We start from the raw sequence: 16,768 nt of genomic DNA on the forward strand, positions 1-16,768 counted from the left end.
AGCAATACTGAGAAATGGGACTTGAATTTAAAACAAGCATCATTAACAAGATTGAATATTTGGGGAATGGCTGATTTCCAAGGATTAGAATCAGAAAAACAAACACTTGTGAGGCAAAGCCTAAATTTATGGGTTGAAGATAATTCTTTGCTCTGATAGATAAATCTCTTCAAAATAATGACATTATAAGACATGTTTGCATTTAATTTAGTATTTATGAGAGATATTGTATACTTGCCTACATATAGCCCAAGCTTAGGTCTACAACTTGGTGATTATTATAATCTCCTACTTAAATGCTAACCTGAAGTCCTTACAAACCCACTTGGGCATCTCGGTTCTCTGTGTGCTACAACTGACTGCAGGGAAAGAAAATGACATTAGCATCATGTCTACAAAAAGACCAACTTTGCATTTAGAGAGCAAATGCACGCCTGGCTGAATCATTATTAAATAAGCTCAGCACCTGTGACTATGGGAATATGTGTCCCTGGGAGCTGTTACAAGGTCACATGCACCACTACCAACAGGTGCTTTGCACTAAAGTACCAAGAACTCAAGTCCAAGGGGCCAAACTGAGTGTTTTTAATACTGTCATCCTGCCCTACACCTCCACACAAAGGCCTGTCACCTGGGCATGTAAACATAGCCTTTGTTGTCTTGCAAATGAGAAAGTTGAATGGCTACATCTATTACTTTACAGTTGTGCCCCTGAGGGGCATCAGTGTGAACCATGAGGACAACTCTCTGCTTCTCCCAGAGAGTAAGTTCACCTGCACTCAACACTCAAATTCTATGTGAGAACTGTTGTGTGTTTCCCTCCAGCTACACAGTGCTTGTAAGCATAGGTCCACGCTGGAATCTCTGTCTGACTTTGTGCAACACACTTGCTCTCTAGACCTCAGGCTTTTGTCTGTAGGGAAAGAATATAGTAGAAATTGTTTCAGAGGGTTCTTGTGATGGTGAAATGAATTGATACATTTATTAGTCTTCTTAAGATGCCATAAAGAAATGTCATAGACTAGTGTCTTGAACAACAGGAAATTGTTTAAACAACAAGAAGCTACAAGACCAAGAATTCGGTTCCATGGGATTGGATTTCTTATGAAATGGTTTTCTTGCCCTGTGAAAGACCGCCTATGCCTGTGTCCTTATTGAGTAAATGGAGTGATCTATCCTTCTCAGTCTTCTTCTTATGAAGCCACTAATGCCTTTATGGAAACCCCATTCTCATCAGCTCATCCAACTCAAACTATACTCCAAAGTCCTCCTGTATAAATATATCACATTGGGGTTTAAATATTTACATATAAGGGGAAAGTATAGAGAGAGTCAAGTCCATAACATGCTTGGTTTATAGACCAGTGCCGAGGAATTGTCAAGCACCAAGTGATGATTCCTATTGCTTGTGTGCCAGACACTTCTCTAATTGCCCTAATTGTCTCACTTTCAAATGTCTCAGCAGAGCAGACACAGGTATATCTTTTTTTCCTGAAGAAGTCTAACTGAGTCGTCAGACTTGACTTTGGGTGGGAAAAACTGATGTGATAGAGTCTTAACTCTATAGTCAACCCTTTTCCTTTTTACTATGACATAGTTTTAAGTTTTTAACCATGTCTACCAATTCTCTGCCATTTTTATTGAACAAAATATCAAGATTTTAGGAGTAGCTGCAGATCCCAGAGAGTGAAATTGACTGTGATGGGAGAGGGGCAAAAAAGAGGGGAATAGCAGAGTATAAGTGATCTGAAGGAGGAAATTAGAAAATGGAAGGGGCAGAGGCTGGTGAATCTCTGAGTTCTAGGGAAGCCTGGTCTACAGAGTTGGTAAGGGGCAGGACTAGCCTCATTCTCATTCCCCCAATGATGGCTCTCCCACCTGTGGAAGGTTGCAAAGAGTGGAAGGAGAGCATATTTCTCTAACTCTTGCCTTGGTAGCAAGTGGGGCATCCACTTCAGCCCACTCCTCACTGCCTTTGCCTCTTCAGATCTGCCTCTCTTCCTAGCACGAGTTAGTTGTCTCTCTCTCTCTCTCTCTCTCTCTCTCTCTCTCTCTCTCTCTCTCTCTCTCTCTCCTTCCCTCCCTCCCTATCCCTCCCCCTCTTCCTCTCTCCCATTTCAATACACTGTACTCATTCACCACAATAGTGTCTGACTCTCTGCCCATCGCCAGAGGTGTCAGGCAGACTCATGGGTGAAATTCTTCCCACTCCAAGTCTTGAGACCTGGGGAAGATCTGTGCTTTTCCTCCAGAGTCTACCAGGCCTAGAAATGTATTGTTATAATACATATAAACATACATTGAATAAAGTTATTCCACTTGGGGTGATGATGCTCTCACCCAAGAGCCATAGGCTTTCTCTTAAAAATCCAGTGCTAGACATGGGAAACCTGCCCTTGAGTTGCTGGTCAGGTAAATCTAAGAGACTTTCAAAACAATTCAGGGTATTTCCATTTCCCTTGGCTGCCTCCCAGAACTTGGAAGAACCTACTTCTGAAGACACCATACACTTAGAACCAGGCCTTAGAAAGATCAAGTTAGAACTGACCTGGAAGCCTTCTCACTAAGGACCAGCTCCCATCAATCCAAAGACTACCAAGGGAGCTTTATTCCAAGATAAAAGTGCTTCTTCAAGGACCAATGTAAGTCTTTGAAATGAAGATGATGTGGGATGCCCTTTTGTCTGCTGTGAACAAATGTTGTTTTTAAATGGTTGATGAATAAAGCCACTTTGGCCTATGGCAGGGCAGAATATAGCTAGGTGCGGAAAAGCAAGCAGAGATACAGGAAAAAAGAAGGCAAAAGTCTGTCAGATATAAGCAGCCACCAGAGAAGCAAGATGTGAGGTAATAAGTCATGAGTCTTGTGGTAAAATATAAACTAATAGAAATTGGTTAATTTAAATTTAAGAACTAGCTAGTAAAAAGCCTCAGCCATCGGCTAAACAATTATAATTAATATTAAACCCATAAGTTATTATTTAGAAACAGTCTTAGGGGAGAGAGAATAATAGAAGTGGTGTAATTACTGGATGTACGTATGAAATTGTCAAAAAAAACATAAAATTCAAATTTAAAAATATTCCTTTTTCAGTCACATATTATACTGAGTCACAGATAAACAGGGAAGTTTGGATCAGTGGCTAAATGGACTCATTCTAATGGCTAAATGTTCCAGATCAGAAATATGCACACATCTCATGACTCTCTGGCCAGAATCTACCCATTCACAGAGTGAGTGTCTGGGAAAGGAAAGAAGACTGGTATATTGGGCAGGGGGGAAGCACTTAGGATGATCTAGTGCACTGGTTCTCTACCTGTGATCAGGACTCCTTTGGGGATTGAACAAACAACCCATTCACAGGGTTAGACCATTAGAAACATCAGATATTTACATTACAATTCAAATTGGTAGCAAAATTACAGTTATGTAGTAACAACAAATGTTACAATAAATCTTTCTGCCAAAAGCTGCCTGAGCCCTACCGCCACATGTGTGCTTTATACCAGCGGCCTGCTCGAATTAGGCCCAAATAAATACACAGAAACTTGTATTAGGTTCAAAGCTGCTTGGCCAATGACTAGGACTTCTCATCTGCTAACTCAGTCTTAACTATCATAAACCTATATATTTTATAAGACTTACCTTATCGGACACCTTATTGGCATCCCTCCTTGCTGGTATCACATCTTGCCACTGGAGCAGGAACAGAGGGGAAAAAAGGGGTGCTTCCTGTTTCTCCTTCGCTTAAATATGAGTCTCCTAGCTATGTCACTTCCTGCCTGGATCAGCACTTCTCTACTACATTTCCCAGAATCCTCTTTGACTCCTAGTTCCATCTAACTTGCTGTCTCATTGGCCAAACAGTATTTTATTTAACAATCAATAAGATAAACATCCACAGTAATACATTCCCCATCAAACAAAAATAATTTATTGTTGGGTCAGCACAACATGAGGTTTGCAGCATTAGGGAGGTTGAGAGCCACCGCTCTAATACAGCATTTGACAGTCATATGGTATTCGATTTTTCTAACACTGCAGCAAGACTAAACATCTATATTTCCAGTTAAATGGTGGTTTTGTTATTTCTCTTCTGCTACTAGATGAAAGTGACACTTTTTTCACTCCTAGTATAGCTACCAAGAGAGCAAGAGAAAGTCAACTACTCCATGTGTGGTTTGGGTAGGGGCCTTGGAATGGGGAAGAAGGCCAGGGAACGTGCAGAAGCTTCATCTTTTGGTTTCAAATGACTATCCTGAGGAATTCCCTAAACCTGCGTCCCAAGTCACATAAGGATGCCTAAATGCTTCCCAAGAGAATTAGGAAGTCAAGACGTCTCCATGGCTAGGGGTAGGGTGGGAAAGGGGTGGACAAAACACCGGCCAAGATGTGTCCACCTATAAAAATGTATCTCAATATATTTCAAAAGTTATAGAGTAGTGCACATATGCACACATGCATGTGTGCACAAACACAGGTACACATACACACACATATGCACATATGCACACAAGCACACCCCAGATGCAACAAGAACATGTTTCAACAAGTGAATGTTTCTTTTGGGAAATGATTCCTCCTCCTCCAGTAAACCTTCTGAAAAGACTGATTTCACATCATGTTGGTTTTCCTTGAGATACATGAACAACTCTAACCCCTTAGGTCTGGTCTTTTATCAAGAGATTGGGGTTGGGGAAAAACACAGAGAGAGGGCTGCAATAAAAAAATAATGATTTCCTGAAATACCTGGAACACCAAAATGTCTACTCTAAGAAATTGGGCACCAACTCTAATTAATTATTAGAGTGTGAATGTTCAACACACTTGAATTTCTTGCACATTAGCCCTGGGAAATGAACATGTGAAGAACTCAGAAGGGATGAAAGTGGAGAAACAGGGCTTTCTTCTGAGGAATACTGTAGAAGTTTCTAGTTATCCCTTAACTGTGTTTTACAGAAGCAAGTTTGCTCCTCATTCTGTCATTACACCGTCTTCATAGAAAACAAATCTGTACTGCTTCATAAAGTCTGTGATCCCATAACTCAAATAATTACCTAACAAGTCATCAAAACCAGATGCTGTGCTATCAAATTTATATGCAGAGGGCTAGGCACTGGCTAATTTTATCTCACTCCAAAGGCCCAGTTGTGGTTGAGGAAAATCTGATGTGTTTATAGATCTGGTAAACATGAATCTTGTTCAATGTTAAAAATCTCATAGTGGCTCGAGCCTAAAAATGTCTGCATTATTCAAAAGTTGGCCTTTTCAAAGATATGTGTTACAATTATGGTAATTACTCTCTACTTCCATAGTACAAAATGCATTTTGATAGTTCAGGATTTAGTTCTCAGACAACTTGTAGTGCTTTTTTTCCTTTTTAAAAACATTTAAATTAGAAACAATATTATTTTACATGTCAGTTCCAGTTCCCTCTCCCTTCCCTCATGCCCTGTCACCCATCAAGCTCCTATCCTATTCATTTTTTACTCCCCAGGGAGGGTGAGGCCTTCCATGGGGATCTTCAAAGTCTGTCACATCATTTGGGGCAGGGTCTAGGCCCTCCTCTATGTGTCTATGCTGAGAGAGTATCCCTCTATGTGGAATGGGCTCCCAAAGTCCATTACTATGCTAGGGATGAATACTGATCCACTATCAGAGGCCCCATAGACTTCCCAGGCCTCCTAACTGACACCCATGTTCAGGGGGTCTGTTTGGTCCTATGATGGTTTCCCAGCTATCAGTCTGGGGTCCACGAACTCCTCCTTGTTCAGGCCAGCTGTTTCTGTGGGTTTCTCCAGCCTGGTATTAACCCTCTTGTTCATCACTCCTCCCTCTCTGCTACTGGTTTCCAAGAGTTTGATCTGTGTTTAGCTGTGAGTGTCTGTTTCTGCTTCCATCAGCTACTGGGTAAAGGATCTAGGATGGCATTTAAGGTAGTCATCAATCTTGTTATAGGGGAAGGGCATTTAAGGTAGCCTCTCCACTATTGCTTAGATTCTTAATTGGCATCATCCTTGTAGGTCTCTGGACATTTCCCTAGTGCCAGATTTCTCTTTAAACCTATAGAGCTCCCTCTATTATGGTATCTCTTTTCTTGTTCTCCTCTATTCTTCCCCCCAAATCAATCTTCCTCCTCTCTCATGTCCTCCTCTCCCCTTCTCTTCTCCCCTTCTCTTTCTGCTACTCCCTCTCCCCTCCCCCCCCCCATGCTCCCAATTTGCTCAGGAAATCTTGTCCCTTTCCCCTTCTCCAGGGGACCATGTATGTCTCTCTTTGGGTCCTCCTTGTTTCCTAGCTTCTCTGGCGGTGTGGATTGCAGTCTGGTACTCCTTTATTCTATGTCTAATATCCATATAGGAGTAAGTACATACCATGTTTGTCTTTCTGGGACTGGGTTACCTCACTCAGGATACTTTCTTCTAGTCCCAGCAATTTGCCTGCAAATTTCAAGATTCCATTGGTTTTTTACACTGAGTTGTACTCCATTTTGTAAATGTACCACATTTTCTCTAGCCATTCTACAGTTGGGGAGCATCTAGGTTGCTTCCAAGTTCGGGCTATTACAAATAATGCTTCTATGAACATAGTTGAACAGATGTCCTTGTTGTATGAATGTGCATCTTATGGGTATATGCCTAAGAGTGGAATTGCTGGATCTTGTGGAAGACTGATTTCGATTTTCCTGAGGAACCACCATACTGATTTCTAAAGTGGCTGTATGAGTTTTCCAAAGGGAGGAGTGTTCCCTTTTCTCCACATCCTCTCCAGCATAAACTGCCATTGGTGTTTTTGATTTTAGCCATTCTGATAGGAACAAGATGGTATTTCAGAGTTGTTTTGAGTTGCAGATGGCTAAGAATGTTGAGCACTTTCTTAAGTGTCTTTCAACCATTTTAGATTCCTCTATTGAGAATTCTCTACTTAGTTCTGTACTCTGCTTTTTAATTGGGTTATTTTGTGTTTTGGTGACTAGCTTCTTGAGTTCTTTGTATATTTTGGAAATCAGCCCTCTGTCTGATGTGGGGTTAATGAAGATCTTTTTCCATTCTGTGGGCTGCCATTTTGTTTTGTTGACTGTGTCCTTTGCCTTACAAAAGCTTCTCAGTTTCAGTTTCCCATTTATTAATTTTTGATCTCAGTGTCTGTGCTATTGGTGTGATGTTCAGGAAGTGGTCTCCTGTACCAATTAGTTCAAGGATACCTCCCACTTTCTCTTCTAAGAGGTTCAGTGTGGCTGGGGTTATGTTGAAGTCTTTGATCCAATTTGGACTTAAGTTTTCTGCATGGTGATAGACATGGATCTATATTCTACACACCAGCATCCAGTTATGCCAGGACCATTTGTCAAAGATTCTTTCTTTTTTCCATTGTAGTTTTAGCATCTTTGTCAAAAATCAGGTATTTGTAGGTATGTGTGTTAATATCAGGGTTTTCAATTTGATTTCATTGGTCTATCTGTCTGTTATGATAAATCTTTATGCCAAAAGCTGCCCGAGTTCTACCGCCATGTGGGCGGTCTCTGCCAGCTGCCCAAGTTCTACCCCCTGTGTGGATGGACAAAATAATACACAGACTTATATTAGGTACAAATGCTGCTTGGCCAATGACTAGGATTCTCATCTGTTAGCTCAGTCTTAATTATCATAAATCTATATATTTTATAAGACTTATCTTATCAGACACCTTCCATTGGTGTCCCTCCTTGCCAGCAGATCACATTGTAGTGCTGGAGGAGGAGCAGAGAGGGAAAGGGACACTTCCTGTTTCTCCTTGCTTAAATATGAATCTCCTTGCTATGTCACTTCCTGCTTGGATCACGACTTCTCTACTACATTTCCCAGAATCCTCTTTGACTCCTAGTCCTGTCTATATTGCTGTCTCATTGGCCAAACAGTACTTTATTCAGTAACCAGTAAGATGAACATACACAGTACATTCCCCATCATCTCCTCTTTTCTGTCTAAATAAAAAGAAAGATAATTTATCTTTTATAATAACTGAAGAAAACTATAACCATACTATCTGTCTTCAACTCTATCAAGACCACAGAAGGATAATATATAAACTCTAGAATTGACAGAGGCATCCGATACCTGAACAGTCACCCAAAGTTCGTCTGTAACGCTGGGGCATTCATCTTCAGCCTATAGGCCTCAGTGTGTCTGGCAGACTTCTCCATTTCAACAGGAACCCTTCAGTACTGTCATGCTTTGTAAGTTCAGCAGTCACTTTCTTGTGGGTCCTGCATGTCCAGTTTATACAGCAACAAACAGTCCAGGCAAGAGCAGTTTCTTGCCCAAATGGCTAATCTTGCCATGTTGAAAGCAAACTCCATAATGAGTTTCTTCGATGCCCATCTGCCTTTCTGACATAATTGGTGTACCAGCAGCAGTTGTGTCTCACTGCCAAGAAAACCCTAAACCATTTAAATGCCTTATTTCTGTAGATCTTTGAAAGGTTTGAAGAATACCTAACCCTCTCAAATACATCTCTATATATCTAGAAAACCCAACCTAATTATAAGTTCTGACTATCATAGGCCATTATATAACCTGTATTTAATTATGCATATCATTTTAAAATATCTGTATAAACACAATACCTAAACGAGAAGAGACATGCATATCACAAAATTGACCTTAAAGTTATATCAATAAATGAAACTCCATACCAATGCAAAGTATTCATTCCTATATCCTATTGCCCTTTAAAAAAAAAAAAAAGAGAGAGAGAGAGATTGAGTATGCTCATTACCATTTATAACCAACCCCATTTAAATGAAAATAAACATTTATAAACAATATTTGGGAATATGGGCGTCATTCTTTCTAAACTGCTTCCTGCTGATTGGGGGCGATGTTCATACCATTGGGATCATGACAAAACATAGAAATCTGACCAAGTCCTTGTTTTTGTAGTCTGTAAGGCTGTATGTATCATCTCAGCTTCAGGGGGTCTTGCTTGATCAAACCATATTAATCTGGAAGGAATCCACAGCTTTCCATTGTCTGTGGAAACACAAGCAGAAATTCTTTTTCCAAGTAGCCTGTCCTTAGACTTAAATTTTGAAGTCAAAGCATTTTTAAAATGTATAAGTTGGATTAATTTAGCAGCATTTATAATCAAATGTATTTTAGCAGCAGTAAGTCTTTCCTCGGCAATCAAACAATTTAAAAACAATATGGTATATAGTATCCAGAGTCTCTGTGTATTTTCCATCTTTATGTGGCTTTTTTATTACTTTATTTTTACTTTCTTTTGTTTTTTTTCCCCCCAAGACAGGGTTTCTCTATGGAAATCTGCCTGCCTCTGCTTCCTTCAGCAAATCCCACCGGCATGCACCACCACAACTAGCTACTCTATTTCCTCCTGTTATTTTTTCTCTCACAAGCCTACATACATTTTTTAAATCAGTGTAAACCTTTAGAAGTTTTTCTTATCTGGATCTGTCTTTATCATCTTGAGAGTGCCGAGTCTAAACCCCAAGAGCACCGGGACAGTGTGAGCTTATGGAAACTGCTCCGATCCCTCTCAGCGGCCCGACAGGACAGGCTGTGGCAGCAGGTTTCCTTCTTCCTCTGGGAACCTTGGGGCATGGGATCATCCAGCTCATCTGTCTATTTTTGTGCCAATACCAAGCTGTTTTCAAGACTATAGCTCTTTAATTGAGCTTGAAGTCAGGGAAGGTGATGCCTCCGGAAGTTCCTTTATTGTACAGGGTTGTTTTGGCTATCCTGGATCTTTTATTTTTCCATATAAACTTGAGTATTTTTATTTCAAGGTCTGTGAAGAATTGTTCTGGGATTTTGATGGAGATTGCATTGAATCTGTAAATTTCTTTTGGCAAGATTGCCATTTTTACTACATTGATCCTACCTATCCACAAGCATGGGAGATCTTTCCATTTTCTGGTATCTTCTTTAATTTCTCTCTTTAAAGACTCAAAGTTTTCTTCTATGATTTTGTTGAATATATTTTCTGCCCCTTTGTAGTGGGTTTCTATACCTATTATTCTTAGGTTTGGCCTTTTCACGGTGTCCCATATTTCCTGGATATTTTGTGTTAGGGATTTGTTGGAGTTAAGATTTTCTTTGGTGGATATATATATTTCCTCTAGTTTATCTTCAGTGCCTGAGATCCTATCTTCCATCTCTTGTACTCTGTTGGTTATGTTTGCATCTGTAGTTCCTGATCGTTTTCCCATCTTTTTTAATTCCAGCATTCCCTCAGACCGTGTTTTGTTTGTTTGTTTGTTTGTTTTTCTTATTGTCTCTATTTCAGGTTTCAAGCCTTGTACTGTTTAAATTGTTTCCTTCACTTTTTTGGTTGTTTTTTCTTGGCTTTCCTTGTTTTCTTTAAGAGATTTGTTTATTTCTTGCAATTTTTGGTTTGTCTTTTCCTCCATTATTTGAATTTTTTGTTTGTTTTTCTTCCATTTCTTTAAAGGATTTTTCTCATTTCCTATTTGAGGGTCTCTATATCTTCATAAAGTTGTTGTTAGGGTCATTCTCTTCTGCTTCATCTGTGCTGGGATGTTCAGGTCTTGCTGGTATGGATTCCCTAGATTCTGGTGGTGTCATATTGATTTTTCTGTTGTTGAATGTGTTCTTATACTTTAGTCTTCCTATCACTTTTTCCAGCAAGTGCTGGTGAGGGTCTCTCCCTCTCCTAGTGGGTATGGGTCCAAGGTTCTCTTCCAGTGGATGCAAGCAGGTTCAATACTCAGATGGCTCTTCTCATCCCGTGGGTGGAGGTGGGACTGGCACTGCAATGCTGGCAGACTCTGGATGGCCTTGTCTTCTGGGATGGGCTTCCCTGTGCTCAGTCGCCAGGCCTCAGGAGGCTCAGAGCAGGACACCTCCTCCAGGGGGTAGACGCAGGACTAGCACCTAGATGCTGACAGATTCTGGATGGCCTGGTCCACTGGAATGGGCTTCCCTGTGATCAGTCGCCAGGCTTCAGGAGGTTCAGAGCAGGGCCCAGGAAGGTGGGATGGAAACAGGCCCACCAACTTGTAGTGCTTTAAAAGCCAGTACAACATTGTTTTTTCACTGCTTTTCTCTAGCTGCTCTGGCTCAAGAAAGAACCTGAGACTTTATGGGACTCCTAGCAGTGGGATCAGAGCCTTTCCCTAACAATTTGGCTGGCTTTGGGGAACATATTCCCCATACTGGGTTGCCTTGCCCAGCCTTAATACAAAGGGAGGAGCTTAGTCCTACCTCAACCTGATAATCCATGCTTTGTTGACACCCATAGGAGGCCTGCCCCTTTCTGAATAGAAACAGTGGAGGAATGGATGTGTGAGGGGAGGTGGGAGAGGGAGGGAACAAAAGGAGATGAGGGAGGGGAAACTGTAGTCAAGATGTAAAATAAATGAAAAACAATAATTAATTTAAAAATGTAAATAGCCCAGGGTGATTCTCACAAGTTATATTTCATAATGTTTCCTCTAGAATTTGACACTTGATGAAAATTAAGCCCATGAACTGTGAAATTTTAGAGCAGGATGGAATAGAGCTTAACACAATTAAACCATACAACTTAAATCGTGGTCTCACTGCTTCCCAACTGTCCAACAGGCCTAACCTATTGACTTCAGAAGCCAAGACCAAATCTTCTCCCATCCTGGGAATAAAATCAATGAAACCCATGTTATAATGTACCATGTATATTTCCCCTTCCTTGATGTTATTACAACACCTTATCTTTGTACTAATCCCACAGAGCATGAACATGAGACCTTCTGGGGCCAACATAGAGCTCTCACACTGACCCGGGAGGCAGGTACTTCCTCTCCCTGTCTTCCTCAGTTTCTTCTGCTAAGGAGACATCTTCTAGAATCCTTTTTAACAATAGTTCTCAGGCGCACACACCACACTCTCAGAATTTTAAAGGTCTTGCTTATAGGTACAGTGGAAGAAGAAGAAGAAGAAGAAGAAGAAGAAGAAGAAGAAGAAGAAGAAGAAGAAGAAGAAGAAGAAGAAGAAGAAGAAGAAGAAGAAGAAGAAGAAGAAGAGAAAGAAAGAAAGAAAGAAAGAAAGAAAGAAAGAAAGAAAGAAAGAAAAGAAAGAGATCTTTGAAGCAAAGCCTCAACAGGAATCCAAAACCTGAAAACATAACCATTTGATCATATCAGTCCATCAATCCCAGGCATTATATTAAGTGATACAGCAGGCACCTTAGCACATAATCTTAGCAGAAAATTTTGGAAACAAATAATTCTAAAATAAGTGGTTTAAAAGTAGTAGCTTAAGAAGTGACTAATTGCACGCTAAGGACCTATTCACATTGAATGCCCTCTGTAGAATTTGCTAGGTCTTTTGTTTCTCTTAAAATAATGATCAAATGGCCTATTATACTAGAGCTTTAGTAGGCACAATTCGCAAATGGGATGATTAGAGCTAAAGATTTTCCATGCTTTTTAGGCTCTGCCAAATATACATACACACCAGCACAGCCTTTATGGACTCCCTCTCGCAGTTATAATTTTACAGTTCATTTAGGAATTCTCAAGCAAGCCAGGATTAGCTCTGCTGATGCTCATTTGTTCTGTGAAATGACTTTCTGACTCAACCTACAATCACACCGAGACCTGGTAATAATACAGTGTACTGTGTACCGTGCAGCAGAGAACAAGAAACCTGCATGCTGCCCACCATTTCCTCTTCTATTTCATCACTTCCCCTCATCTAGCCTTCTCTTTCTCTCTTCCTGAACACATGTATCATTTAACTGACATACAGCAAAGCCACCTTTAAAATGCACATCCCTGTATCCCCCTGCAGACCTAATGAATCAGAGACTGGGAGGGATAGCCAGAAAGCAGTACACTGTTTATGTCACCCTTAGCACAATGGCCTTTCTATCACCTCTGTCCTACTTGCTGGCTTAGGCAAGAAGTGAAAACACCAATTAAGTAGTCCTAGTCTCACTGCTGACAATTCAGAATCCAAATAATTAGATTTCCCAAGCTTCACTGACACTGTCTGGCAAATCCTTTATCAGCCTCCAAAACCTTATTAAAGGGTAATAGCATAGCTGCAGACAGCGAATCAGAAGGTTGCACTTTCTTCAGCAAGTACAGTGTCAAGACTTGTGAACTTTATTTTGTTTATTTAAAAAATTAGCTAAATTGAATTTAGAACATTTTGTTTTAATGTGGGTGTTCGAATAGTCAAAAGATTTCTTCTCAAAATATGGCTCAGCAAACTAGCTGTGCCCTTCAATAAGTGAGCAACAAACTTGCAATGTGTTAAATGTATAAGACACATCCAGCAATTCTGAGTCTCCTCCCAGACTAGCAGCCATGCTTTTCTCCCATGGGTACTTTTTAAGTGCTTTAGAGTGAATTGACATGTGTTAGGCAAACTGTTATGCAAATTTTGATATTTCCTCAACAGTACAGATTGAATTATGACATAATGCTACGTACGGTAATCAATTTAAAGGAGATATCCTTAGGGTATTTGTCAATCCAATTATGATTATATTTTTGCCTATTGTAGGGGTTTTATAGAAAGTTTGTTTTGAAGAACAGACAGGCAGGCACACAGACAGACAGGCAGGCAGGCAGGCAGGCAGGCAGACCAGGAAAAACTCTTAGAGATTTAACTTCTGACTACTTCATTTTTCTCTTCCTTTCCATTTTCAGATGAGACTAATGAAATAAGGACTATTTGGTGGGTAATGCTGAGTAATATCTAAAAACAATAACCCTTAAGGCACAAAGAAAATTAATCATGGTGCTTCTTAAAGAAATTAAGAAATACTATCACTAAAAATTTTAAAAGACAAAAGAAGCAATTTTCTTTGAAATGTTATCCAACAGCTTGGTGATAAGCACAGTTAATATTTCTGTGCCACTTATGCATTTTTCAGTAGACTTATAGGCCGGATTCTATTTACATCTTAAACTATGGATGAGGATAAATGAAGTGCCGCAGCCTTCTGACTAGTGTTTACTTCTGAACAGAAAAGCTGCTGGTAGTTTGTATATTAATGTAACTGAACACTGTGCTGCTCCTGAACTTTCCAAGAAAGCAGATACATCATTTTAAAACAAAACATTCTTTTCCCCTATTTATTTACATTTCTCCTTACTATGTAAAACCATCTCAAATAAGGATAAAATGTATATTCTTCTATTACTGGGTGTTTTGTTTACACACTTAAATAATTCTAAAACTTCCCATGATTTGAAATGATTTAAATAAATAAGCATGTACATTTGAATATATAAATATGTGTGTGTCATCTTTTGGGCTACAGTACTTTACCTGTGATTTTTTATAAACTATAAGTATGTTTTCTAGTAAGAAGCCATCCCTGTATTCCTGAAGTTATCTTTTGTCATCACATTTCCATCTTTTGAACAGAGTCCTGGTACCAATTCATGAACATTTATGTGGAAATATTAGCCTATTTGAAAATTGTGATAATGCTTTTCCTAAAACTGACTTTGGAACATTTTCCTTACTGAAAAGGCAATACTTTAAAATTGTTGTAAAATATTAAAATATGGGCATGTGTGATGATATACAGTGAAATTCTCTAATGCCTTCCAATTTCCCACTGGAAAAAAAACACCATTAATTCTCACACTTATTGTTATTAATTTAATCCCCTGTAGGTAAATGTTCAGGTAGTTTAAGTTTCTTCTATCATTATAGATAATATAATTAATCATACATATGTAAAATTCTGCATGTCTCTTAAACACATCCCAGAATGCACATGAGCAAGTCAAACTTTCATAAATGTTTTATTTTACTGAATATTGCAAAATTTCTGTCAATTGCTAAATTGTCAGTTCAAAATATTATAGCAATATGATGGCCACCAAGTAGTAATGTATAAAACAACAACAATTTCTCCACTTTTTTGGGCACATAGCTATTATCAATGTTTTAGTCATTCATGATGTATGATACAAAAGGTATCTCATTTTCATTTGTATTACTTCAGTAAAAATGAAAATTATTTATAACAGGAGTAGTGACACATTTAGTCCTAGAACTAGGGAGGCAGAAGCAGGCAGATCTCGATGAGTTCCAGGCCAGCCTGGTCTACAAAGTGAGTTCCAGGACCTCCAGAGCTACACAGTGAGACCCTTTCTTGAAAAACAATTACATTTATTAACCCTTTGAATTCCTTCTTAAGTGAATTATCTCTAACTCTTCAGGAAATTAACTTAGTTTCTATGAAATGGTGCTTCTTTCTTATTAACTTATAAGTGTTTATTAAATTGTGGTTGTCAATAGTTAATTGCACAGGAGAGTCCAATTGACTTGGGGTTTCTATTGCTGTGATAAAACACCATGACTATAATAACTTGGGAAGGCAAGGTTTTATTTTAGCTTACAACTCTCTGGTCACACTGTAGATGGAAGTTTCTGTCCTGCCCAGTCCTGCAGCCCTTTAATCCCAAATAAACACAGAGATGTTTATATTAACTATAAACTGTTTGGTCTATGACTCAGGCATTTTGTTGGGTAGCTCTCTCTTAATTATTAATCCATTTCTATTAATCTGTGTATCTCCACGTGCTCTTGGCATACCAGTGATGCCCAGGTCTCTTTCTTCCAGCTACATGGCATCTCCCTTAAGACTCACTTTCTGTTCCTCTTCCAGGAATTCTCCTAGTCTGGCAGCCCCACCTGTACTTCCTGCCTGGCTACATCCTGCCTATCCACTGGCCAAAACAGCTTTATTCACCAACCAGTAAGAGAAACATATATTCATAGCATACAGAAGGATATCCCCATCATCACACTCCATTGCTGAAGGAAGTTAGGGCAGAAACTCAAACAGGAAAGGAGAATTTAATTTACTGTTTTGTTCCTTGTGGCTTGCTCAGCCTGCTTTCTTATAGTACTCAGGACCACCACCCCAAGCATAGCACTTTCCATATAGATATTCCCACAGCACTCATAAATTAAGAAACAGAAAAATGCACCACAGGTCAATCTGGTGAGTGTGTTTTCTCAATTGAAGTTCCCACTTCCAAAATGACTCTAGTTTGTGTCAAGTTGACATAAAACTAGCCAGTACAACTCCAAAATAGCATCAACAATATTGTTGTTGCTTTTGGTTGCCTTTCAGTGGATGAAGATAAATTCTCATTGCACACACTTAGAACACAGGACTTGGATGATTTGAGCCTAATCTAATCTGAAAGCCTCCTTCTTGAAGTCTAGCTTTTACAGTACCAGAGAGTACTGTGCAAGCTTCCAAGAATGGGGAGCAATTAAACTGTCATACCCAGATGAGAGACCTATGAATCACAACAATGACCAACATGACAAAATATCCATAAAAGTGCCATAAGTGGCACTCGCTCATTGGTGGGAACCCGAAGCTCTCTAGCCGGAATTAAGGGTCACTCAACAGGAGAGAAATCATGCTTGGTTTTAGAAATCTATCCAATTACTTCAAGATAGTGAGATCATGGATCTAAGAAGAGAATCTACTACCACAGTTTTGCTAGACTACAGTTAGTTTGGACACAATAGTAATGAACTCTGCGTCACCAATACTGTATCAGTGTCACATTAAGGAAAGAAATCAAAGCACTTCCACTTGGTGTCATTTGACCAAAAGTGAGCCCTGATTTGAATTCTCTACCTTGATTTCCCTGTGTCTTCCATCTTTTTTTTTCTGTTGCATGAGTTTGAGTCTGTGCCTATCTGAACACTGTCATGTGAACCTGTCCCTGTTTCATTGTCTGTCTCTCTGTGTACCTGTGTCCATTGGTGTATGTTTTGGT

Source organism: Cricetulus griseus, chromosome 2 (genome assembly GCF_003668045.3).
Source record: "Cricetulus griseus strain 17A/GY chromosome 2, alternate assembly CriGri-PICRH-1.0, whole genome shotgun sequence".
NCBI lineage: Eukaryota > Metazoa > Chordata > Mammalia > Rodentia > Cricetidae > Cricetulus > Cricetulus griseus.